Raw genomic sequence first — 27,062 nt, forward strand, 5'->3', positions numbered from 1 at the left:
ATTTGATATAATGCACCCACCTCCCCTAATGTGCAAATATATAGCCCAAACTTTTGATAAAGCTAATGAAATAAAACAAGATATGACGAGAATGCAATACTTTATTAGGAAAATTGTAAAATTACAATTTAGAATTACGTATCCAGAACGCAGAAAGGTCGTGGGCAACAACCCCTTATTCTGGAAAAATATAATTGCCTCTTTTTCAGTCTTTGGCAAGTCCCAAATCTTCATTTCAAAATCCATATTCAGACACTATCTTCTATTACTATGCGTAGCAAACTATATTGAGTTTTGTCTTTGTGGCTATGAAACCGGATTTTCTCATAAAATGTACCAGCATCGTAGTTTTTTTCACGAAAGAACCTAACTTCACTTATTGAGTGTGTTCTGAATTATACACAAGTACCCATAAAGTCTTTTGAATGTTTACAGCCGAGATCTGATTTTCTGACGTACAGAAGAAAATCACGTATGAAGAAATCATAGGCAAACGACCAGTTTATGTGCCCGAGTCCCTCAAGCGTCGCTAACCGCTACGTTACCAACCCATCTTGTTGAAGCCACAGATATATATGAATGTGTAATATAGCTTGAGGTTATTACCTAATTTTCACTCTCATATCCAACTCTTCTTTTCAATGGTGCATTGCTTCGTTAATTGATGCCGAAATGAACTTTCACTCGTTTCAATTGACCGTCAGTTTTTCATTAATGGTGGTCATAAAGACCTATTCTGGTCTGCCGTGATTAAGTGAACTGATGGAACTCGAAAATCCCACATTAAAATCGAAAATTTATATTTAAAAAGTACTCATGTATTCATTGGCGGAAGATACCGCTTTTAATATCAGTCTGTAGCTTCTTGAAGATGCTACAAAATGTTTGCTTGGATTTTGCTCTATTTCCTTTAATTACTTAGAAATCTTAGAAAATGTCTCGCCCTTTTTCACAAGTGTACTCTATGAAGGATATTGCTTTTAGAACAAAGTCGGTACTATCACGAGCAGAAGACAATAACCTGTAAGATGATTGCAACCATTTTTTGATGTATTTTCCTCTTTTCGAATATCCCATAGAGCATTTTCAGCTACCTGAAATTCTTACAAGTTTTTTGCCAGAAAGAATCGTTTCAGACCCCCGATAACACCCCTAGAGACCAGATTGACAAGCTGGTATAATTAACCTGCTATATCCGCCAATGAATAAGTGCTATTTGAAGGGTTTTTGACATTCGGCGGTCTTTAGAGAATTGAGAGACAGAAGGCTACCCTAACTTTGATGTTGAACCTCGAAGTTTTCAAGTTCACTTAATCACTGCCTTACATATCTCATAGTAGCCTTCAAATAGCTTCATTATCATCAAATTCAGACAAAAACCGATTGACGTTATTTTTTACTTCCTTGCTATTTAGTGCCACCATATCAATTTGGAACCAAAGAGTACGGGTAACTTACAAGAACGGAAATTGGTACTTTCATTTCCACCGATGGTGTTTGCAAAAATTGCAAACACCATCTAGCGTTTGGCAATTGTTCAGTCTATTAATCAGACAAAATTGATGCAGTTAATGCAATTTGCAAAAATGGTGTGGTAATAACTGTTTGTAAGAAAAACACATCTACGAAGTTTAAACAAAAAATGCCAAAAACACCAAGTGCTCGGCAGGGTGATTTTTTTTGTCGATCCTAGCGCCAGTTTCCATACTTTTTAAATTACTAATAATCTCTGGATGTGACCTCGTCTGGACACTCAGATAACGGTGAAAAAATGAAGGAAATACATTTAGTATAATTACTTATCATATACACCATATTTTCAGACAATTTTAGTAAATCCTATTTCCTTTCGATGCATCAGCTGTCCCCCTCACTCAGACTATCAACTGTTTTGGCCTTTTCTCCCACTAGCCATGGATCGATGGCAACTTTATTTTAATTCGAGGAATGTTCAGAAATTATTGATTTTTAAACGACATCATTTTCAAATATTCCTGAAAAAGGCATATGCTAGCTGTGCCTTTCACTCAGATTATCAACTGTCTTGGTTTTTTCTCTGATTAGCCATAAATCGATGGCATCTTGATGTTAATTCAAAAATCAACGAACTCGGTCACGACAATCGGCTACGACCTCGTTTGAATTAAATCAAGCTATCATCAATCTATGACTAATTGGATCAAAAGCCAAGATAGTTGATAGTATGAGTGAGAGGCAGAGCTGGCATAAACTTTTTTCGGGAATGTATAAAAATGATGTCATTTTCCCTTGTGGATAGATAGACTATCGTCCATACATCCATCTTGGAGCAGAACTATGGCAGATAGTCATAGAATTTAAGAGATGATCTAGATTTCTGGGTTTACTCATGACGGCCAACGTTTACTGGATTTATCCAGTCAACATTGAGTCCAAGCATGAATTTGCTTGGACTCACAGACAAACAAGTGACCTAAGCCTAATATGCTTGCCTACTTAGAGTCTCAGGCAGACTACCGTGTTTTGGGATGGACACATGACCAACAAGTCCCCTGGACTCGCAGGCAAACGGGGAGACCTATAGTTTTCCAAGTGTGTTGGTAAACTACAAGGGCAAACGCGGGAGTAGCTATGACTCTCAAATTCGACAAATACTTCTGTGTTAGCTATTGGAGAGGCACCCAATCAGTCAACCTGGTCAGCCGAGCAGTCACCCATATTCTGCCGCCCAGTATATATGCCAGAGTGCCACGTGTGGCAGTCCCTGCAACGATTGGCACACTTCCGCCACTTTACACTAATAAGGGGGCTGGAATTCTCATTATATACAAACAAAGTACGATCAAAATCGTAGATGCTCAACACAGACTAAAAAAAGGTGCTATAAATGGCAACTGTGTCGACCCAGATTATTCTCTAGTCAGAAGGTACCTCAGAGTACAACCTGAGAAGTTTTAATCGGTCCAAAATTAAAGTTGCCTAGGCTAACGGCCTAAGATCACCATTACTAGTATCTCCAATCAGGTTTGCCTACATTGATTACCATCACACCAAAAAAAGGCGTATCTCGAGCTTTTTTCCGAAATGAGTTAAAAATTGAAGAGCAAACCTTAGTGGATCGCTATGCACTTCTCACTTTGAGAAGGCCACACTTAATTCATAAGAACTAGGAGAGGCAGATTCATAGGGGGGAGGGGAAGTCTTGATCTGCTTTATTTTCCATATTTACCTTTATTTTAGTAAAAAAAAATCAGTGAAAATAAGCTAGTAAATTGTTAGTAAAAGAAAATTATAGCTCAAAATTAGGGCCGTATCCAGGATTTTGTTAGGAGGGTTACAAAAAAACTTTAAAAACGCATCCAATTTTGTTTATATGCATTTTTGTTACATTTTTACGGGCCAGACAGAAATTTTGAAGAGTTTAAATCTCCTGCTCCCCCCTCCTCCGGATATGGCCTTGCTCAAAACTGCAGTTGGAAGCAATTTGCTCACGATCTATACATGAAAGTAAGAGTTATCAACACTAAGGATCAACCAAAATTCTTAGATCCTACCTAACAAAAATTCGCCCCTCCCTCTTCATCAAGGCTGATCTTTCCTACCATAATTCTTCAAAGTCGATGCTGATGTTTACTTTTTCTTATACGTACGTGCTGGTATTTCATTAGCGGCACATTGCTCATTTGTATTTTATCTCTCCACTGGATATTATTAAGTCAGGACGTTACTAAGTGATAATTTTGCATTATGTAGTATAAGAACTGCAAAATCTTAGTCTTCAAATAGTTCAATGGGGAACCACTTGGAGAAAATATACTTTTTTATTAAAGCAGCTTAATGGAACCTCCTGAGGATTACCGCTGCTTTAAGGGAGGTTCATACGGGAAACGATCGCCATAAACACTGTCAAAAACATTGATTTAGCGCAGAACAAGGTCGATTTTCAACGTTAACTTTCAAAAGTATGAAATTATCAGGTTGTAGGCCTAGTTTTTAAGTACCAAAAATTCGGTCAAGCAAAAAGTCGAAAAACCGCAAAAAAGGCAAATTATATGGAGAATACATGCAACTATAGGACAAACCGTGAATCCCCCCGCCCTGCGTACGTAACTCACCTGGTTCATATGAAGCAAGTACACCTTTTCAACTGTGAGAAGTCCGTAATGATTCACCTAGGAGAACACTTCATTACCTTGAATTAATTCTCAAAAGCTAGTTAAAAAACACCTTTCGTTTTGGGTACTAATCGATAATAAGGCGTTTAACAAATTCGATTTGAAGTCTGTGACCATATATGACCTCATAAGAGGTACTGGAGCGCAATCGTCACCATAGCGACAAATATATTTGGAAATAGTACTGAAAGTGCAATTGATTCATACTATATTTTCGTCATTTAATGTTTAGTTCAGAAGAGGCCATGTGCAAACTGTTACGACTCGCCCTAACAGGCTTACACGTTGAAGATTCTTCTCAGGCAGTGGAGTAAATTAGTAACAAACAAAAATAGGCACATTATACGAATATATTTAGCTCTAGAGACTGCCAAATCCCCTTTCCCTCTAATACATATGTGCATGAGTTGTTTTCTTGCTCACGCTGATTAAATTTGCCAGGAACTTCTTGCATCCACCCAAGAACATATACTGGAATTTACTTCCAAAAGTGTAGGGGGGGGATCTGAAGAAACACGAAAGCCCGGCAGTTGTATTAACATTGAAAAAAAGGAAAATCCTAAGAAGTTAGAAAGGTTTGATCTTTTAAAGATTTCCCTGCATACAAGCCATTCCCCGATCCTTCAGTGCTTGGGTAATTTTGCGTCAATATTAACTTACTGGATTTTCAGAAACAGTTTAACAGCACCCTTCCCCTAGTGCCTGGATCTACATCCAATCTAGGCTTCAAATCTACATCCAAAATTTACTGATGTTTTTATTTTTCTTGAACTGGCACCAGCATTACAAAAATAGAGCAAACCAAGAAAATAGTCAAAAGCTGCATGTAGATATTAAGAAGGGGGTGTATGTAGACTAGATAGTTTTTGTATAAAATTTCCTTTTCGGAGCAAGATGCCCTAGCTACAACAAAATCAAAAGAATAAGAGTGATTCCCTACTCGATACTCTTTCCAAGCATAATATTCACTAAAATACCGCGCAAATTGTGTCCCAGTCCCCTCCCCATTCCCACTTATGCCAGGATATATCCCTAGGATATTTACAAAAAGTGGTCGGTTCGCATTGTTTTTGCCCTAATTCTAGATTAGGGGCTTTTTATAATCTTGGAAAATCGAAACTTTTAGGAATGAGCTCAGAGCCCAAACTATGCCGGTAGAAGTATCGGATACATCCTCCAAGAAGGTACCAAAATAAGTTTTGTTTTGTTTTTTTAATCTAGAAATGAACTATATTTTTTACTTATATTGTGGTAGCGATTGTGGTAGGGGATAACCAACATTGTCCCCGGGCACTGAAAACCCTAAGCACGTCTTTGGCTTTCTCTGCTCCTTCCCTGCTTTGTAAGGCTTAGAAAATTACATAAAAGACGGGGATAGGTCCTACCAGTTGTAACTTTGGAAAAACATATATAATATATTCCCTTAATTTTGGTTAGAGTCAACCTTCTTTTAAGTTTGTTTTGAAAACGAACTTTCATGATTTTTTAAGAATTTTTCATCGTCCTGACTTATCTGGAAGTGTCCAAACTAGCAAGACCGGGACAGACAGACAGACAAACCGAAAGAAATAGCGATCGCTATAATCTCACTTGATAAATACCAAAATGCCATAAAAATGGAATTCTCTTGACAGTTGCCACACCAGCAGTATTGGCTTTTTATACTGATTCTGAATACGTTTCTTATATGATTTCAGAATTAATATGATTCTGAATTCTTTAAGTTTATTTTTACCCACCCAAAACCGAAAGTTTAAGAAAATTTTCCTGATTTTTGGAAAAAAGGGGAAACACCCCCAAAAAAGCAAGCGAACTTATTGAAAATCCTTTTATTAGATACATCATATCAGAGAACCCTATTATAGAGTTTCAAGCTCCAATCTTCAAAGTGTGGAATTTCGCTTTTTTCAGAAGAAACATCGTTAATACATGTTTATTTGTTTTGTATTTTTTCCCAGGGGCGATTGTATCAAACCGAAGGTCCAAGATAATTGGGAAGGAGCTCATTCAAACGTAAATTTAAAGATCTTTTTAAGCTACCATACAGATTGGATCAGGGCAAAGTCTTGTTTTCAGCCATTTTAGGCCATCAAACTACGAAACTACGACTTTATCCCAAATAGGACGATTTTGCAATCAATCTAAAATTCTGAGATGCCAATCGATTTAAAAAGTGTCAATAACTATATTTTAGGCTTCCTAGTTGCAAAAGAAGTAATGCCACACGGCGGCAGCACTGGATTCAACCAAGTTGATCCGCTTTATTTGTGATGAAATTAGGCCGAGTTTAGTGATGTAGTTGCGTATCAGCTATTATGAGAGGGAATGAGTAATTGTCTAGGCTAAGGATAGGGTAGATTCCTAAAAAGAACATTTTAATGGACAAACTGCTTACTCTTCACGAAGTTTCAGTTAAATGTTGAAAGAGGTAGCCGGGAGTAGGAATGAGTTTAAATTATTTCTCTATACGGCTAAAATGTTACAGCACATATAGACCAGCACAGAGGTGGAAAAAGCAAGGCAGGTCATCATCAGCTCCGCCAGGAAACAACTTTGGGATGACAAATAACGCTAGTAACTGAGTTTTCAGTAATTTTAAATTGTGTTATTATCTTCTTCTATCTGTATGGAGTACTTTGAGATATTTAAAGAAATGTATGTAATGCATTTACCGATAATCCTCTTTTAGAGGTTGTGATGGCTTCAGTTATGTAGAAGATCAAAAGTCTCACAGAATATCCATCCATACTAACAATTATACTCCTTTTCATCCAACCCAAATTCTTATATTAACAAGGAATTTTTACCAAAATTACTATTCAACGCCAGTTTTTTAAGTATATTCAAATTTTATCCAAAATTGATATTACAAATTTATTGATTAGTGTTTGTACGATGATTAGAAACGTAGGACGGTTCTAATCAACGTACAAACACTAATTAATAAATTTGAAAAGCAATTGATCAGGGATTTAAGGGACTGGTATCTCAATTATATCTTGGTTAGGCCTGAGTATGATCTAAAAAACAATCAGAAATTAAATGAAAGAAGAGCTTCTCAAATGAAAGCAAGGAACAGATTTGAAACATATTTTAACTGATTTTTCTTTATATGAAGGGGGCTGTCCCCTCTTTAGTTCTAAACTCTTTACTGTGAAGTTTGGCTTTATTCAAATTTTTTAAGAAAATTTGCAATAGCAAATATAAAATTTTTCAAAGTACTAAAAAACTTTTGTTTCATGAGCAAGGTGCTGAGAAGGGGCAGTCCCTCTTATATACAGAGTAATTTCTATTTGTTTCAAGTTCTAAACTTGCTCCTTACTATATTTGAAAAACCTTTTCGATTTGTTTAATTACTTATCATGAAACTGTAAAGTTTTATGAATACAATTAAATAAAAAAACAAGTTTTTTAAACTGATAGAAAGGAGCGATATTAAAACTTAAAACAAACAGAAATTAATCCGTACATGAAAGGGGCTGTTCCCTCCTCAACACGCCGCTCTTTACGCTAAAGGTTTTTACTGTTTTAAAAAGTAGAGTTGAGAGAAATACTCAAACTTAAAACGAACAGAAATTACTCCGTATATGAAAGGGGCTGTTTCCTCCTCAACGCCCCACTCCTTACGCTAAAGTTTTTTACTGTTTTAAAAAGTAGTAGAGAGAAAGAGTCAAACTTTAGCGTAAAGAGCGGGGCGTTGAGGAGGAAACTTCAGGGATGAATCTACAGACTAAAGTATGTCCCGGGAAGGTATTTTGAAGCAACTACCTCCACTCCTTCTCCCTCTAGAGGGCCCTGACCTTTGATGACCTTTAAAAATATGTGTGTTATAAAAGTGAAACCTTGCAAAATAGATCTTCTGCTTAATTCAAGTAAAACAAATTGTTTTCAGCTTCATAAATTTGCTCAATTCCATTTTATAAGGTTTTAAAGATATGCAAATACATTTCCTAAATTAAAAAAAAAAAAGATTGATATGGCTCAAAATTCTACTCAAATAACAGGAATTGTATTTTCAGAACTAAAGGCAGAGAAAAAGCAACTACTAACTGAAAATTAAGGTTAAATGTTTTGTCAAAATTTCTATAGGTATAGACTTGTCATGTAGGCAAATTTCAGGGCTCTCTAGAGGGAGAAGGATTGGAGATAGGTACTTTAAAATACCTTCCCGGGACACACTAGCCTGTAGACCCATCCCTGAAAGTTTCATTTTCCTAGCCTAAACCCTTTCCGAGATAGCAAGAAGTCAATTAACTAGAATTTTAACACTGAAAATTAAGGTAAAATTTGTTTTGTCAAAATTTCAGTAGGGCCCTCTAGAGGGAGAACGAATGGAGGTCGGTACTTCAAAATACCTTCCCGGGACATACTTTAGCCTGTAGACCCATCCCTGAAAGTTTCATTTTCCTAACCTAAACTCTTTCTGAGATAGCAAGAAGTCAATTAACTAGGATTTTACCTAATTTTTCCCTTTCAAGAATAAAAAAAGGGCCTATAATATACCCTGAGAAAGTATAAAGAGGAGAAAAACTGGACTATTACCACCCTATCCAGAGCAAACAAATATAAGTTGAACATACGAACCTAATTTCACATTGGTTTTACAAGTTCCTTGAGATTCGTGACCCCGCACGGTCTCTCTGATCTTCACCTCTGAATATAAACTACAATCAAAATAATTTTCACACAACTAACGGTCTTTCACACAAATGAATTTGGTTTACTATTACTTCTCGCCTCAAGCCAGCAAGCCCCTTCAGCAGAAGGCCGGGTAGTTGCTTGGGTAGGCCAAGTTCGAGGGCGCAATGACTGGGTCAAAAATTGAGTCAAAGCAAAGGTATGGGAATGCGAGTAAGAGCAACTTTCGCTCTAGGTGTATAAGTTTCCAGACCACCTTTTGAGTCGATGATGTAGGTCATGCAATACGTAATTTCGTAGTCATCACCTGAAGTCTTTATAGCCAAAAGTCTAAAAACTGGTTTTTATTACAACCTTTTTATATTTGTCAGTTAATGATAGTCACCAGACAATGGGTACCACCCCTTGGGTCTCAAACAGTCATGTAAATAGGAATTTTGTTGTATGGTGGGATGCAAAAATCCGAAAAAGTATACTTACGAGACGTGTTGTTGATTATGTAGTAGGCATAGTTGAGTTATCGAGTATCCTGTAGTGCAAGTGTTTATGTAATGAATTTTGATTTCTCGGTTTTGGGTCGATTATAATCGTCTCTTTTTTATTTTATTTCTAGTTCGTTTACTTGAACTGGTTATATTTTGTTTCTCCGAGGGATATTCTTCCCACCTTTAAAGGCGGCTATTGTACCCCTGCATAGCTAGGGGGAACAAGTCCAAAACTAGACCTCTAAATCAGAAACCACTTAGAAGCTACTATGTTAACCCTCTGCTGATTTCTAAGTCTTAGAAATATGCCTGCTTGACAGGTACCGATTAAAATTTTGACAAAACAACATGTACCTTAATTTTCAGTTTCTTTTTCTCTGGTTTTAGTTCTAAAAATTTAATTCCCGCTATTTGAGTAGAATTAGCAGCAGATCTAGAGCAAAATCTTGGGAGAAGGGCTAATGTGACAAAGGTGCCAATAAGCAAAACCTTGGGGGGAGGGCAATGTGACAAAGTTGCCAACAATTGACAAGTTTATTTTAAAAAAGAGTGAAAAAAGAAAAAAACAAGAAATCCAACCTTGTCATATTGCACCCCCAACCCCGGGCTCCCCTCCTCTGCATCCACCAGTGAGTATAATTTTAAGCCATACTAATGACTTTTTTCTAAATTTATGATATGCACTTGTAGATCTTTGAAACCTCATAAATTGAGATTGAGCGAAGTTACGGAGCTGAAAACACTTTTCTTGTACTTCATTTAAGCAGAAGATCTATTTCGCAATATTTCTCTTTTAAAACACAAAGATTTTTAATGGCCAGTGTCCTCTAGAGGGAGAAGCAGTGGAGGTAGGTACTTCAAAATACCCTCCCAGGACATACTTTAGTCTGTACATCCAGCCTTGAAAGTTCTATTTTCCAAATCTAACAACTTTCCAAGATAGCAAAAAATAGCTCATCTAGAATTTTTACCGTCTGTTTTTGTTTTCTTTTTTCGGCCAGGATGCACAAATTCGAAAAAGTGTACATGAGTTAAGTTGAGTAGTACGGTACAGCATCTTGTAGTAGTTGAGTTACTCAGTAAGTTATTTTGTGAGTTTTTTTATGTGGAAAGTTGATTAATATGTTTTGTGTTTGCTATTATCGTGTTTTCTTTATTTTTTTAAATATGTGCCCTGTTTTTTCCACTGAGGGCCATGCTTCTCAGCCTTACAGGGATCTATTAGATCCCTTCAGTGATACATATATCTCTCCATGTAATGGGCAATGGGTACCACCTTCATGGGTCGCAATCAGGCACGTACGATTTTTTTTTTCAGACTGTTAAATAAGTTTACCTATCCATTAAATTGTGTTGCAAGCCTATATATCCATAGGCTTATATATATATATATATATATATATATATATATATATATATTCGTGTCTTCTTTTTTGAATGTATATCCTGGTATTAGTTATATTTCTGCTCCCCTGACCTATATGTATCTTAGCATAGATTCGTATGATTTTATAAATGAATTTTATTCTATACAGTAATTCCTTTTCAATTAGATTCAAGCCCGGTTAAAGTATTCGATGACCTTTATCTAGTTTTCACTATGCGTGCATTGACATCAAGTGACAGTTCAAAAACCTTGCTTTTGTTTAATTTTCGCAGTCACAAAAAAATAGTGGTAATTGTGCACTTGATTTCGCTGAACCTAATAATTACTTCCCAAATTTAACATTCTTTGATCTTTGTTTATACTAATGTCTATCATAACCAAATAATCAAATTATTCGCTGAACCAAATAATTAAATTTAAAATTAGTTGATCTTTGTTTATACTAATGTCTATCATAACCAAATAATCAAATTATTCGCTAAACCAAATTATTCAATTTAAAATTAGTTGATCTTTGTTTATACTAATATCTATCATAACCAAATAATCAAATTATTCGCTGAACCAAGTAATTAAATTTAAAATTAGTTGATCTTTGTTTATACTAATGTCTATCATAACCAAATAATCAAATCATTCGCTGAACCAAATTATTAAATTTAAAATTAGTTGATCTTTGTTTATACTAATGTCTATCATAACTTCAGCTAGTACCGTAGTTCTTTTTACATCACAAGCTAGTCCAACTATTGTTCTTTCAGAATGTTAAGGATCAGGCATAGGCGGTTTTAGGGGGAGAGGGTAGAGGAGCACTTTCCCCGGGCGTAGAAATTTTAGGGGCAAAAAAATTCGAATAAATAATCTGGCATTTATAACCATTTAGTATTTATTAAATTTTATTTTTATTAAACAAAGTATATGGCGCAAATGGCAGTAAGTATATGCAAATTGAATCCGAAATGTCCGTTTTCCTATATTTTCCCCAAATAAGGTAACAAAAGTCATATTTAAATAAATGAAACACCAACCCCCTCCCCGTAGATTTAGGAAGTATTTTTTCCGACTTTTTTTTATGTTTTCATTTGAAAAATTAAAAAATAATCATTTACATTTTGTGTCCCCATTTTCGTGAGTTACACACGTCTCTATGTGTTTTTCTAAAGCCTCAACAACTTGAATTTCTGCATATTGACAGCCCTTTGTAGTATTTATATGAAAGACTCTAGTTACTTTTTTTCAGAGTGGACCCAATTCCATCCCTCGTGTAGATACAGAGTTGTTTGGGGTATTTTAAACTCGAAGACTAATGCATGAAATACTTGAATAAAGTACCCCCCTCCTTCCCCTCCTAGAGAAAAGAAAAGGTACGTGTATGATATACATGTACGTGTATCATTTTCATGGGATGCAGCCTAATAGACTAGTACATAACGCTATATTAAATTTTGCCGTGCGGGCGAAATCAAAAGGTAATGCAAATGCCGATATTATCAAAACTGGTTGCGATTTTTTCGCCGACGATTTGGTGAGCGAAGCGAAGAAAACAATTTGGTCTGTGGCGAATTATGCTACTCGACCAAGTGAAAGGCTGAAAGTTGCTGATACATTTGCAGACATTTTGAAAGTTTCAGACTACTGTGATAAGAATTCAGTGGAACTGCCGAAGTTTGTCATATACGAACCGGACGAAGTCCCCACAATTCCTGGCGAGGCAAGCGCTACGTTAACCCGCAAGGTAAATGATTTATGTCTAGAATTTAAGAATTTTGTGTCTATGGCTAAAGCACAGAGCCTATGTTGCCCTTCAGCGAGTAGTGTCCCAGGCCCCGCCAACCCTGTAACAGTCAATCCCCAGACATCCTATGCCGTTGTTCTTAAAATGCCAAAGTCTCTTGATAATCCCATTGCTCGCAAGCAGTTTTTGGATACCATCTGCCCCAACTCAGCCGAAATAAGTGAGCTAAAAAAGGTGAGACAGGACTGGAAATTATTCGTCAAGTCCAAATCTTCTGCTGAAAAGATCGTTGAGAAAATGAAAGTTAGTAAGCCTGAGGTCTCTGCCATGCTCAAAGAGAAAATGTTTATTGCTGTTTTGAAAAAGGTTCCACCTAGTATGACCCAGACTGATATAGAATCCCTTGTTCCATGTGCATTAAAAGCAATAGAAATCGGTAGCTTTGAGCGCTCCAAAGTGTTCAAGCTGTATTTCGGGACCAGTAAGGATCTCGAAGACTTTCTTGCAGTCTCAGTCCGAATCGGTTATGAGAAGCTGCCTGCTGAAGAATTCAAATTTCTCCCAAAAAGATGTTATTCGTGCCATAGAGTTGGTCACTTAGCGACTAATTGCGTATTGACGCCTATATGTGGTCGTTGTGGTGCTTCTGATCACACATCCACGAAGGATAATTTGTGCACTAAAGATATGTACTGCATTATATGCAAAAAGAAAGGCCATACATGCTATAACATAAGATGTCCGGCTAATAAAGCGATAATCAATATGAATTCCCTACCAAAATGAATCTAGAACCCGCTTGTGCTAAGCATGCAGTTGCAACGTGGAATTTAAATGGAAATATCCTTAACCGGTCTATTTTTATCGAGGACCTTCTTTCAAGATATGATATTGTGTGTTTGCAGGAACATTTTGCAACCTCTCTCAGCCTTCCGTTATTGAACCTGTCACCAAACCATCAAGTTTTTTACAGTTGCAGCCAAACGCTCTAGCACTCATGGCCGGCCATCTGGTGGCCTTGCGACTTACGTTAGATCCTCTCTATCAACTTCTATGTTTGACTCGGCATTAGACTTTCTCGCTATCAAAATGCATGATATTGTTATAGTGAATGTTTACCTCCCTACGGACTATCGTGATGATCGATCAGATAGACAGTTTGCCATAAGTATTGCAAGGCTATCCAAATGTATTGATAAAATAAAAAAGCATGGACTTTCGTGTCTGATAACAGGTGACTTTAACTGTGATCTTGAAAACCCGAGCGGCAACAACAGTTCAAGTTCTAATCGTGCTAATATGTTACTCGGTATGTTAGGTGATGAATTTATACTCGCGTCTAAGAATAAGAATTTTTCATATATTCATAATTTGGGAAGTATGTCAAACCTAGATCATGTTATGCACACTCAATCACTTACACCGAGTGAGGTTCTTGTTTCTGATTCAAATTTTACATCTGACCATTTTCCATTGTTTTTCAATATTGATTTAAATAGTAGTGTTCCGCCTCCTCCTGGAAGGCTCCAGAAGCGTCCTTATTTTGTTTGTGATTGGAAACGTGCGTCTATGAGTTCATTTCAGTCGACTTGTGATGAACTTGTTTCAAAAATCCGCGTTCCTTTTGATTTGCTGATGGTTAGTTCTAAGAACCATCCGGCGGAATCACGAATTCGGTTGAATATTTATTGTGGTGAGCTTGTGCACGCATTACGTCTCGCTGAACAATCAGCTGTACCATTTAGACGGGTGTGGCCTGGTACCGAAGTACCAGGCTGGTCTGCAAATGTTAATCTTCAAAACGCGTGTAGTTCGGCAAAATTCTGGCTTTCGGTTTGGCGTGAGGCTGGATGTCCTCGAGACGGGTGGGTGAATAAGCTTCGAATTCATAGTAAACGTAAATTCGCGAAAGAACTTTCACTACACCGTAGTGCAATTATTCGTTCTTCATCTCAGGCTATCCTTACCCACCCAAATAAACTTTGGTCTTCATTGTTTAAAGAAAGATCTCATGTAACAATGACCTCAATATCTCGAGATAATTGGGTTCAGCATTATAGAAATGAATTTTCGGCTCCTGATATCAAGCTACAAAAAAGCTTCGGTGTGAAACTGGATGATTTCTTCTCACGAAAGCGAGAAGAAAACAGTCCGGGTGTTAAAATTACGAGGTGTTCTATCCGTTCTGCTATTAGAAAACTAAAAAAAAAGAAATCGCGCGGTTGTGATGGTATATCAATTCAGCACCTGCTGTTTTGCAGCGAGCTGTTCCTTGAGCACCTTGCCCTGCTTTTTCAAATAATTTTTAACCTGGGTATAGTGCCTGATTCTTTTTCAATAGGAATATTAACACCTGTGCCTAAAAAGGGAAAGCCACTTAGCCAGTGCTCGTCTTTCCGACCTATAACTGTGGCTACAGTTTTTTGTAAGTTATTTGAGGCACTTATTGTCGATGAACTGCGGTCGAAATGCACAGTCCCAGACCATCAATTCAGTTTTCAGCCTAGTCTTGGTAGTGGTCACGCTCTTTCTGCTCTTGTTTCGGCTTTGATAGATGCTGAGAAAAGCGGTGAGAGCATAGCTCTCGCTGCACATGATGTCAGAAGGGCCTTTGATTCACTAATTCATGAGCAGATTATTTTAGATATGGGCCTAGTAGGTGTTGATCCAAGTATGTTAAACCCTTTATATGATATGTATAAAAATTTAAAAGATAGGCTTAAGCTACCAATAACACCAAACCTGACAAAAAACCCGGTACTCCCCGTTGAAAAAGGTGTAAGGCAGGGTGCATTGACATCACCTACCGCATTTAATAACAGCATCGTTAAACCACAATCTAAGTCAAATCTGACATACATTCTGAGAGGAATTGATCTATCGTTAATAAGCTATGCAGACGATGTACTTAATTTGAGCCGCCTCCTTCACGGTTTAGAGGAGAATTTTATCCAGCTTCAAGTAGAATATGGAAAAATAGGCCTTCAGTTTAACGAAAAGAAATCTGATGTGTTATTATTTAATGCTAAGCAAGGGTCTGCTGTTGATGTTAGGCTGGGTGGTGCTACTGTTCGGCTTGCCGAACACATAGTTTATTTGGGGATCCCTATTGGTCGGTCTATGCTTGAAACACGTCATCTTTTGCAGAGTCATCTGCAGAAGCGGATCTCTTTAGCGTATAGCCGTGTTGTAGTTTATAAGCGTCAGTTTGATCGGCGGATTTTGGCCCATCTATATAATGCAATGGCACTTCCTCATTATCTGTATCCTTTGGATAAGTATAAGTCCCTTTTGGAGGATTTTCCAAAAGGAAGATGAGAAAAAATTGCGGTCTACATATTATAAATATGCAAAGTACCTCTTACGGCTTCCACCATGGACAAGTAACCGTATTGTGACAAGTCGGTATGGGATCATCAACCCTAATGAAGCAATATTAGCCCAAATCGCCAGATATAACTCTAAAATTGTTACTCATCCTTGGGCAATTATTTTGAGGCAATAGGTTTTTTATTTTTTGTAGTTAGATACTCATGTGTTCTTTATTTTTCTTGTGTGTTGTGTATTCTTCTGTAGTGAGTTTTTTTTTTTTTTTTTTTTTTTTTTTTTTTTTTTTTTTTTTTTTTTTTTTTTTTTTTTTTTTTTTTTTTTTTTTTTTTTTGATGGGAATTAAATATGCATGTATGTATGTATGTATTCCTGTACAGTGATATTTAAAGTTGTATGTATGCAAAAGCGGTTCAGTGCTTCATCGAATGTTCTTTATAAATTATTCCATTGTTGTGATGTTTCTTTCTTTTTTTTTTTTCATATTCCTTTTTTTTTGTCGTTTTGTCTGTATACTCCGTCTCTGTTTACTTTGTATTGTATGACGGGTTAGAAATAAAATAAATAAATAAATACCTCCTACCGCACAAATTGTTCATGCATTGGTGCACTGTAGACTGGTTTCTTTCGCTAGTTTCTTTCAACTTAGCGTGGGAAAAGACAAAGAAAGGTGACAGAATCGATTTTTGTTACTAAAATATTATATTTTTATGCTTGGGTATATTAAAAAATAGGATTAACCTAACTTCACTTATTGAGCTGTAGGGGGTATATCATACAAGTACCAAAGAAAATATTATGAGCACGTGGCTGGGTTACTAGACATTTGATCGGACAAAAATCAATGCCCAAGTATATCTTACAATAAGAGATTGCCACTCCCTCAGGATGTAATTTAGTGAAGGAAATATGGTGCCCTTTCGCACACAGGATCCCGAGATACTCACTTTTAATTGTTTGATGAAAGCATTAATAAATTAAGTGAATTCAATCTTTCCTCTCAAGGTTTTTTCTCTAATAATGATCGTTGGCAATTATAATGACTCCTCCCCTAGATTCTTATGCTTATAGAATTTGAATTTAATCATTTTTGAAAATTTTGACAGTTTATTTCCAGCAGGTTATTTTCTTTTTATAGGTAAAGAAACAAGACAGATAGACTCCAAGAGTTACCTTTTTTTGTTGCTTTTTTTGTCGTTATTCAAAATTGTGTTTAACATGTGTAGTGCTTAGCCTAATGACACATTCGTAGGGTTGAGGCCTCCATGCCCACACAACAAGCCCAAGGGTTCTTGGGTTCTTTGGGTTCTTGGAGCAGTCCACCTCGCCCCCCCCCCAAAATTGTAATTATGTAGAGAGTACACAATCTTTTAATATTCAAATAAGCAAACTGACTTTCTGAAGAAAAGCTCGTTTTCGATCGTTGCTCCCCTTCGTGGGAAAACCTAATGCAGGCTCACCCACCCCCTTGAAAAGTTTCGAGGATACCCAGCCCTTGCCTCATGTTTATGAGCAAAAGTATCCTATCAGGATTTATCATTCGTATAACAGAAGGATCCGATGTAGCACCTTTAAAACCTCGCACATATCTGCAAGTTACCTTAATTTGTATTTCGGGACAAATCGAGGTCCAAAAGTATCAATTTATGCAACTTCGTCGCCAAAATCGAAATCGAGTTCTACCTTGCCATGGTACACAGCACGCCACAGAAATAGACACCACAATTTAGACAGTTGAAGGTAAAATCCGACAGGTGCAGTATTTGGTCATTATTAAGTAAATTGGGGAAGGTTCTCAATCATACTTGAATAATTTGCTCTCATGTCACCTCTTAAATAACTCGGGTCTGGATGCATTAGCTATGGCTTCACTCAAGCAAATCCTACTGGTAATTTCTCCTTCACTGAAATAATCAATGTTTCCTGGCTTTAGTTTTTACTGGGAATAGTGCACTTTCCCTGAATTTCCTAGAGGATAAGGCCACTGAGAGGAGGGGTTAAAAGGCTTGCCTCCTGGTTTGTGACATATTTGACATGACTCTTACGAAACAGGTTATTTTAGGGAATAGTCCTTAATACTCACTCACATTTATAGCCATACTCACTCTTCATAGATACATAAATTAGAAAACAGAAGGGTTCACATGTTGTAGCTTGTTGAATTCAAAATAATATTGGGGTTGATACTATTTATAAGTCGATAAATCCAAAACGAGTTCACGAATCCCTTCTCCATAACCTTGTCAATAAAATCTGATACAGCTCTTTCAAATTCACAGATACTTTAGGAAATGGTCACTGGCGAACACCCTTCTTAAAACCTCCATTGGAAAGATGGATATACAACAACTTAATCCTAATGTAATATACCAAAAAAGAATGAAAATGTAATACTTAAGTATATAGCATTACATTATATACCTAATGTAACCAACTCTGTACATTGCGTAAAATATACATGCACAGTAGTATTTCTAACTGAGACTAAGCTAACTATCCCCGAATGCAGACAGAGAAACTGGTTTAACTCAGATCAAGAACTTAAGTAGGGTCGCTATCAAACAGTTCGTGGTAACGAAGTGTAGTAAGGAGCGATCCGGCTCAATAGTAACCGAAAATCTAAAAAACGGAATTTTTATAACAATACTTACATCAAAAGAATTGCATTTTGATGCTGATTTTAAATACAAAAGTTTCGTTAAGTTTAGACTTATCCATCAACATTTACGAGCCTGAGAAAATTTGCCTTATTTTAGAAAATAGGGGGAAACACCCCTTAAAAGTCATTGCATCTTTAGGAAAATCACACCATCAGATTCAGCGCGTCAGAGAACCCTACAGTAGAAGTTTCAAGCATCTATCTACAAAAATGTAGAATTTTACTTTTTATTGCCACAAGACAGATCAAGGATGCGTGTTTTTTTTTTGTTTTTTTTTCCAGGTGTGATCGTATCGACCCCGTGGTCCTAGAATGTTGTGCGACGGCTCATTCTAACTCATTTTTCCCCTAAAGTCACCGGATCAAAATTTTGAGATCGCCATTTTATTCAGCATAGTCAAAAAACCTAATAACTATGTCTTTGGGACGACTTACTCCTCCAAAGTCCCCGTAGGAGGGGCTGCAAGTTCCAAACTTTGACCAGTGTTTACACAAAGTAATGGTTATTGGGAAGTGTACAGAGGCTTTCAGGGGGATTTTTTGGTTGGGGAAGGGGGTTATACTGGGGATCTTTCCATGGAGGAATTTTTCATGGGGGAAGAAAATTTCCATGAAGGGGGGCAGGATTTTTTAGCCTTTTTAAAGAACAATGAAAAAAAATATGAAAAAGTTTTTTCATTTGAAAGTAAGGAGCAGCATTAAAACTTAAATCGAACAGAAATTATTACGCATATGAGGGGTTCCCCTCCTCCTAATACCTCGCTCTTTACGCTAAAGTAACTTTTTACTCTAAAGTAACTAAAGTAACTTACGCTAAAGTTAACCCCCTCATATATGTAATAAAAACATACAAATATAGAAGTTCGTTACGTAAGCTAATTCGTAAGTTACGGATATTTTTACTAATGAAAACGTTCGTAAAATATTAAAAGTTCTAGTTGCTTTTTTAAATAACCAAAAAATTGGAGGATAACTATGCCTACTCCCCCACTCCTTTTTCGCAAAATCGTCCGATCAAAACTATGAGAAAGCCATTTAGCCATAAAAATAAACTAATATGCAAATTTCGTTTTAACTATTCATGTGCGGAGAGCCAAAATCAAAACATGCCTTAATTTAAAAACGTTCAGAAATTAAATAAAAAAAACAAGTTTTTTTTTAACTGAAAGTAAGGAGCGATATTAAAACTTAAAACGAAAAAAATTACTCCATGTATAAAAGGGGATGTTCCCTCCTCAACTCCCCGCTCTTTACGCTAAGGTTTCTTACTGTTTTAAAAAGTAAAATTGGAGAAAAAGAGTCAAACTTTAGCGTAAAGAGCGGGGCATTGAGGAGGGAACAGCCTCTTTTATGTACGAAGTAATTTCTTTTGTTTTAAGTTTAATATCGCTCCTTACTTTCAGTTAAAAAAAACTTGTTTTTTTAATTTAATAACACGTAAGTACCGGTATTAGGTCATTAAACAGTTTGTGGTACCGAATTGTCAGTAAGGGGCGATCCGGCCCTATAGTAACTGATGCTCTATAAAATTGATTTTGGTAACAAATAATTCATCGAAAGAACTTGTTTTTCACGCTAATTACAGATATGTTGAAATCATTAAATTTACTGTTACCGATCAAGATATACGAGCCTGAGACAACATACCTAGTGTTTGAAATAGGGGGAAAACAGCCCTCAAGTACAGCAAAGTAATTTTAATAAAAAAAAAATCACATTATCGCTTTCAGCGTATCAGAGAACATAACTGTAGAGGTTTCAAGCTCCTATCTATATTATTTTACTTTTTTTAAAGATTTATCAAACAGTTCGTGGTAACGAACTGTAGTAAGGAGCGACCCGGCTCAATAGTACACGAAACTCTAAAAATGGAATTTGATGCTAAAATATACATCAAAAGAATCAGATTTTCATGCTGATTTTAAATATATAAGTTTCATCAAATTTTGTCTTTGTCATCAAAAGTTACGAGCCTGAGAAAATTTGCCTTATTTTGGAAAATAGGGGGAAACACCCCCTAAAAGTCATAGGATCTTAACGAAAATCACACCATCGCATTCAGCGTATCAGAGAACCCTTTAGAAAAATTTCAAGGTCCAATCTACAAAAATGTGGGATTTCGCATTTTTTTTTACCAGAACACAAATCACGGGTGCGTGTTTATTTGTTTTTTTTTTTTGTTTTTTTTTTTTGTTTTTTTTTTTTCAGGGGTCATCGTATCGACCAAGTGGTCCTAGAATGTCGCAAGAGGGCTCATTCTAACGGAAATGAAAAGTTCTAGTGCCATTTTTTTCCCACGCTCATTTTTTCTCCAAAATCAACAGATCAAAATTTTGAGATAGCCATTTTGTTCTGCATATTCAAAACCATAATAACTATGTCTTTGGGAATGACTTACTCCCCCACAGTCCCTGGGGGAGGGGCTGCAAGTTGCAAACTTCGACCAGTGTTTACATATAATAATGGTTATTGGAAGTGTTTTGTTTGTTTGGTTTTGGGGGTGAGGTTGAGGGGAGGGGGCTATGAGGGAGGATCTTTCCTTGGAGAATTATATCATGGGGGAACAGAAATTCAATGAAAAGGGCGCAGGATTTTCTAAAATTACTATACAAAAAACAATGAAAAAATAAACATGGAAAAGTTTTTTTCAAATGAAAGTAAAGAGTAGCATTGAAACTTAAAACGAACAGAGATTATTACGCATATGAGGGGTTCTAAAAATACTTTAGCATAAAGAGCGAGGTATTTAGGAGGAGATAAATACCTCGCTCTTTATGCTATAGTATTTTTAGTAATTTCAACTATTTATTCAACGGCCTTTCTGATTCAGGGGTCATTCTTAAAGAATTGGGAGGAAACTTACGATTTAGTGTAAAGAACGAGGTATTAACGAGGTATTAACGAGGGTACAAACCCCCTCATATACATAATAAAAATTAAAGAATATAAAAGTTTGTTACGTAAATTACTTCTTAAGTTATGTATATTGTTTACTAATAAAAAAATTCGTTAAAAATTAAAATTTATGATTGCCTTGTTATGTAACCGAAAAATTGCATGGCAACTAGGCCTCCTCCCCCATCCCTTATTTCTCAAAATCGTGATCAAAACTAAGAGAAAGCCATTTAGCCAAAAAAGGAATTAATATGCAAATTTCATTTTAATAATTTATGTGTGGAGAGCCAAAATCAAACATGCATTAATTCAAAAACGTTCAGAAATTACATAAAAAAAACTAGTTTTTTTAACTGAAAGTAAGGAGCGACATTAAAACTTCAAACGAACAGAAATTACTCCGTAGATGAAATGGGTTGTCCCCTCCGCAATTCCTCGCTCTTTACGCTAAAGTTTGACTCTTTGCCACAATTCTGCTTTTTAAAACAATTAAAAGCTTTAGCGTAAAGAGCGAGGGATTGCGGAGGGGACAACACATTTCATATACGGAGTAATTTCTGTTCGTTTTAAGTTTTAATGTCGCTCCTTACTTTCAGTTAAAAAAACTAGTTTTTTTTATGTAATTTATCAGAGTAGCCTACTGTTTCCTTTGATGTCCTCATTCTCACAATTCCGAATAGTACCGTTTTATAGTTCGCTGCAGGCATGTAGCCTACACAGAATTTTTTTGGGGTGGGGGAGATTAATGAAAAATATTATGTTATTTCATGATTTAAAAAAATAATTACCCAGGAATTTAGAAAAAAAAATTGAGATTTCAGGAAGGTGGCCCCAAATCCCCTCTTGTGCGCCCTTGCTCCATCGACATTTTGTTCATAATTCATTTTTTTATCCATTTCTAATAATAGTGCCACATTGCTCTAGTTATTTGTTACATAAGATATGCAACAATCTTAGTATGAGAGGTCAAACTAAAGTCCTCAAGCTCAAATTAATTCAAACGTTTCTTTTTCTGATGTGAAAAAGTGAAGTGTCAGGGGGCGTCAATAAATTTTTTTGCAACCCTAGATTTAAAAAAAAAAAAACTTTTTGGGCGTAGCCTATTCTAATCGAAAATATATTTTTTGGTATTTCCATTGAAAAACTTAAAATAACAAAAAAATTTCCCCTAGATTTAAAAATGCATTTTGCCCCTCCCATTTATTTTCGTGAACTGACGTCAATGAAGAGTACACGCTTGATAAACACTATATCACGTAAATCATAGTTGCAATATAGTTAGTGCTATCATTAACCCTTTTATGCTTTTTTTAGACAATGTTTTTTTTTCAATTAACTCACCTACTCTACTTAATTATAATCTCTAACTACTAAACTGGTAATTACAGAGATTTTACATTGCAATTCCGTAACATAAGCTACTTAACACGTAAATAGTTCTATAATTGGTCAGATAAAAATTATCCACCAATCAGATAGTGACGCCAATTCAAAAAACTGTAGGGGACTGGGCAAAGGATTTTTGTCATTTTCTGGCACTTGGTAATAACCAAGTGACATATAGCGATCGCAAATTCTGTCGGTCTGTCCCGGTTTTGCTAGTTTAGGCACTTCCAGATAAGCTAGGACGATGAAATTTGGCATGCGTATCAGGGACTAAACCAGATTAAATTAGAAATAGTCGTTTTCCCGATTTGGCCATCTGGGGAGAGTGGGGGGACGGTTGATTCGGAAAGATTAGAAAAAATGTGGTATTTTTAACTTACGAATGGGTGATCGGATCTTAATGAAATTTGATATTTAGACGGATATCGTGTCTCAGAGCTCTTATTTCAAATCCCGACCGGATCCGGTACATTGGGGGGAGTTGGAGGGGAAAACCTAAAATCTTGGAAAACACTTAGAGTGGAGGGATCGAGATGAAATTTGGTGTAAAAACTAAGCACAAGTCCTAGATACGTGATTGACATAACCAGAACTGACCCGCTGTCTTTGGGGGAGGGTTAATTATGAAAAATTAGAAAAAATGAGGTATTTCTAACTTACGAAGGAGTGATCGGATCTAAGGCCGTGATTAAGTGAACTGATGGAACTTAAAAATCCCATGTTAAAATTGAAAATTTATATTTAACAAGAGCTAAGAGCTCATATGGCACTTGTGACGAGGCGAGAAGAGCTAAGAGCCAGGAGATCATATGGTATGAGCTCTAACAAAATTCTATGTAAATTCTAATTAAAATAGATTGATTTAAAAAGGAAAATAAGAGGCTTAATGCCGGTCAGGATTTAAAATAAGAGCTCTGAATCACGGTGTCCTTCTAAATATCAAAATTCATTAAGATCCGATCACCCACTCGTAAGTTATAAATACCTAATTTTTTCTAATTTTTCCTCTCCCTTTAACCCCCCAGATGGTCGGATCTGGGAAAAAGACTTTATCAAGTCAAATTGTGCAGCTCCCTGACACGCCTACCAATTTTCATCGTCCTAGCACGTCCAGAGTCACCAAACTCGCCAAATCACTGAACCCCTCCCCCCAACTCCTCCAAAGAGAGCGAATCCAGTACGATTCTGTCAATCACGTATCAACGACATTTGTTTATTCTATCCACCAAGCTTCATCCCGATTCCTCCACTCCAAGTGTTTTTACAATATTCCCCCCTCCAACTCCCCCCAGTGTCAAAAGATCTGGTCGGGATTTGAAATAAGAGCTCTGAGACATGAATACCTTCTAAAAATCAAATTTCATTAAGATCTGAAAAAACACTCGTTTATCTTGTTCCTCGTTTCTATAATCTGATTTAATCTGCTTTTCTAATAGGCAAAGAACATTTTGTTTTTCTTTTAGCACTTTCCTTTCTATACCACCTTAAGGTAGGCTAATGCCATACAAATAAGGTTTATAATTTGCTCCAATCAAATTATTGGTTTACTCCAATCAAATTAAGGGGAATAAACATACCTTTAAGGCTTGTATCCTAAGCTATTTTTTTCCATAATTGATTTGTCAAAATATCCTAAAAACATTTTCAAAACAAAAATTCACAAAATCAATATGAAGTCTTCTTCAAAGGTACTGTTATAATGAATTAACGCAAGAACAGTATTACTCTCCGCAAGGCGAAATCACAGCAACAAAAATGACAAGTTATTTTTTTGTAAAACGGCATGTGTTCGAAACCACTTAACTATGTCGAAAATCAAGGAAAGAAGTAGCAACTTTCACGTAATGTGAAAGATAACAATTTTTCCTGTCTAATGACCCTTTTTGCGGCTAAACAAGAAATTATCCCTAAAATAGTAAGCAAAAGTGTGATGAATAATACGAAATAAGAGCTAGGAGCTCAAATGGCACTTGTGACGAGGCCGGAAGAGCCAAGAGCTCTTATGGCATGAGCTCTAGCAAAATTCTAATAATCAATAGATTGATTTAAAAGGAAAATCAGAGGCTTAATGCCGGTCAGGATTTAAGATAAGAGCTCTAAGACACGAGGTGATTATTAATATCAAAATTCATTAAGATCCGATCACCCACTCGTAAGTTAAAGATACCTCATTTTTTCTAATTTTTCCTCTCCCTTCAGCCCCTAGATGGTCGAATTGGGGAAAACAACTTATCAAGTCAATTTGTGCAGGACCCTGACATACCTACCAATTTTCGTCGTCCTAGCACGTCCAGAAGTACCGAGCTCACCAAAGCACTGGACCCCCCATAACTCCCCCAAAGAGAGTTGATCCAGACTGGTTATGTCAATCACCTATGTACGACGTTTGCTTATTCTACCCACCAAGTTTCATCCCGATCTCTCCATTCTAAGCGTTTTCCAAGATTTTCGGTTTCGCCCTCCAACTCCCCCCAATGTTACCAGATCTGGTTGGGATTTAAAATTAAAGGTCTGATACATGAGTTCCTTCTAAATATCAAACTTCATTAAGATCCAGTCATCCGTTCTTAAGTTCAAAATACCTCAATTTTTACAATAATAATACCCTCCAACTCCCCCCAAGAGAGCGGATTCAGTCTGGTTATGTCGATCACATATCTAGAACTTGTGCTTATTCTTCCCACCAAGTTTCATCTCGATCTCTCCACTTTAAGCGTTTTCCAAATTTCTTTTCCCCCTCGAACCCCTATGTCCCTGGATCCGATTCGAATGGAAAATGGAGCATCTGAGACATAATATCTTTCTATGTATGAATTTTTATTACGATTCGATCACCCATTCGTAAGATAAAGATACCTCAATTTTCACTTTTTCCAAGATTACCGGTTTCCCCCTCCAGCTCCCCCCACTGTCACCGAATCTGGTCGGGATTTAAAATAAGAGCTTTGAAGCACAGGGTCCTTCTAAATTTCAAATTTCATTAAAATATGATCACCCATTCGTAAGCTACAGATACCTCATTTTTTCTAATTTTTCTGAATTACCCCTCCCCTCCAACTCCCTTAAAGAGAGCTGACCCGGTCCAATTATGTCAGTTACGTATCGTGGACCTGTACAATTTCTTCCCACCAAGTTTCATCCTGATCTCTCCATTCTAAGCGTTTGCCAAGATTTCCAGCCCCCAAATGACATTGGATCCGGTCGAGATTTAAAATAAGAGATCAGTTTCGAGGTCCTTCTAAATATGAAATTTCATTAATATCCGATCATTCCTTCGTAAGTTAAAAGTACCTCATTTTTTCTAATTTTTCAGAAATTACCCTCCCCCAAACTCCTCCAAAGAGAGCAGATCCGTTCCGGTTATGTCAATCATGTAACTAGGACTTGTGCTCATTTTTTCCCACCAAGTTTCATCCCGATCCCTCCACTCTAAGCGTTTTCCAAGATTTTAAGTTTCCCCCTCTAACTCCCCCAATGTTTCCGGATCCGGTCGGGATTTAAAACGAGAGCTCCGAGACACGATATCCTTATAAATATCAAATTTCAATAAGGTCCGATCACCCGTTCGCTAGTTAAAAATACCTCATTTTTTCTAATTTTTCCGAATTAACCGTCCCCCACCTCTCCACCCCCCAGATGGTCGAATTTTTAATTTAGTCTGGTCTGGTCCCTGATAAGCCTGGCAAATTTCATCGTCCTAGCTTATCTGGAAGTGCCTAAACTAGCAAAACCGGGACAGACAGACCAACAGAATTTGCGATCGCTATATGTCACTTGATAAATACCAAGTGCCATAAAAATCCTTAAAGTAATTAGGAAGCTCAAACGAGGGGGATTTTTAGCCAGTGAAAAACAAACAAAAAGATGAACGAGCTATTTTGGCAAGAAACTCCACCAAGCCGTCCTCAGTACTCAAAAAAGGAGAGAAGAGAAACAAGGTGGCACAACTGTAAGATAAAGCTGTAAAATGTGTCCTAGAAGTTTTTGAAAAGAGGCATATGTTCGAAACTATCGAACTATGTCAAAAAAAACTCTTGAAACAGCATTTTCTCGTTACCTGAAATGTAAGATTTGCTAGCTAATGAAACTCTTCTTGTGGCTAAAACAGTTACCCTAGAATGGCAAACACAAGTTTGACAAAAAGAACAAAAAAAAAAAAAAAATCCTAAAAGTAATTAGGAAAGAATAACAAGTATAATTTTCAGCCTGTGAAAAAGGAACGATAAGACGAAGGGGGCACTTTGGAGAAAATCCCAGCATACCGTCCTCAATGCTCAAAAAAGAGAGGAGGGGAAAAGAAGATGATAGCTATTTCGACAATAGTTGTGACAGTGACCTTAAAAGCTTCAGATTAATATTCTAAGCTATTTCTAAGACATTACGTATGCGCCTTTTT

The 27,062-nt window shown here is 36.6% G+C and overlaps 1 protein-coding gene across 2 annotated transcripts in view; it reads right to left on the reverse strand.

The window, feature by feature from the left end:
• The window catches only part of LOC136026289 (phospholipid-transporting ATPase ABCA3-like), a 138,448-nt gene extending 114,065 nt beyond the window's left edge, over window positions 1–24,383 (reverse strand). The window contains exon 1 of one of the 2 annotated variants that reach the window (XM_065702691.1): window positions 24,244–24,383. The gene's annotated coding sequence lies outside the window, so the exon portion shown is untranslated. Of the gene's footprint in view, window positions 1–8,738; window positions 8,890–24,243 lie in introns of those variants that run through there. The other variant, XM_065702690.1, reaches the window with a different exon arrangement.
• Window positions 24,384–27,062: the final 2,679 nt, after the last annotated feature.

This window comes from Artemia franciscana, chromosome 4, assembly GCF_032884065.1.
Source record: "Artemia franciscana chromosome 4, ASM3288406v1, whole genome shotgun sequence".
NCBI classification, from domain to species: domain Eukaryota; kingdom Metazoa; phylum Arthropoda; class Branchiopoda; order Anostraca; family Artemiidae; genus Artemia; species Artemia franciscana.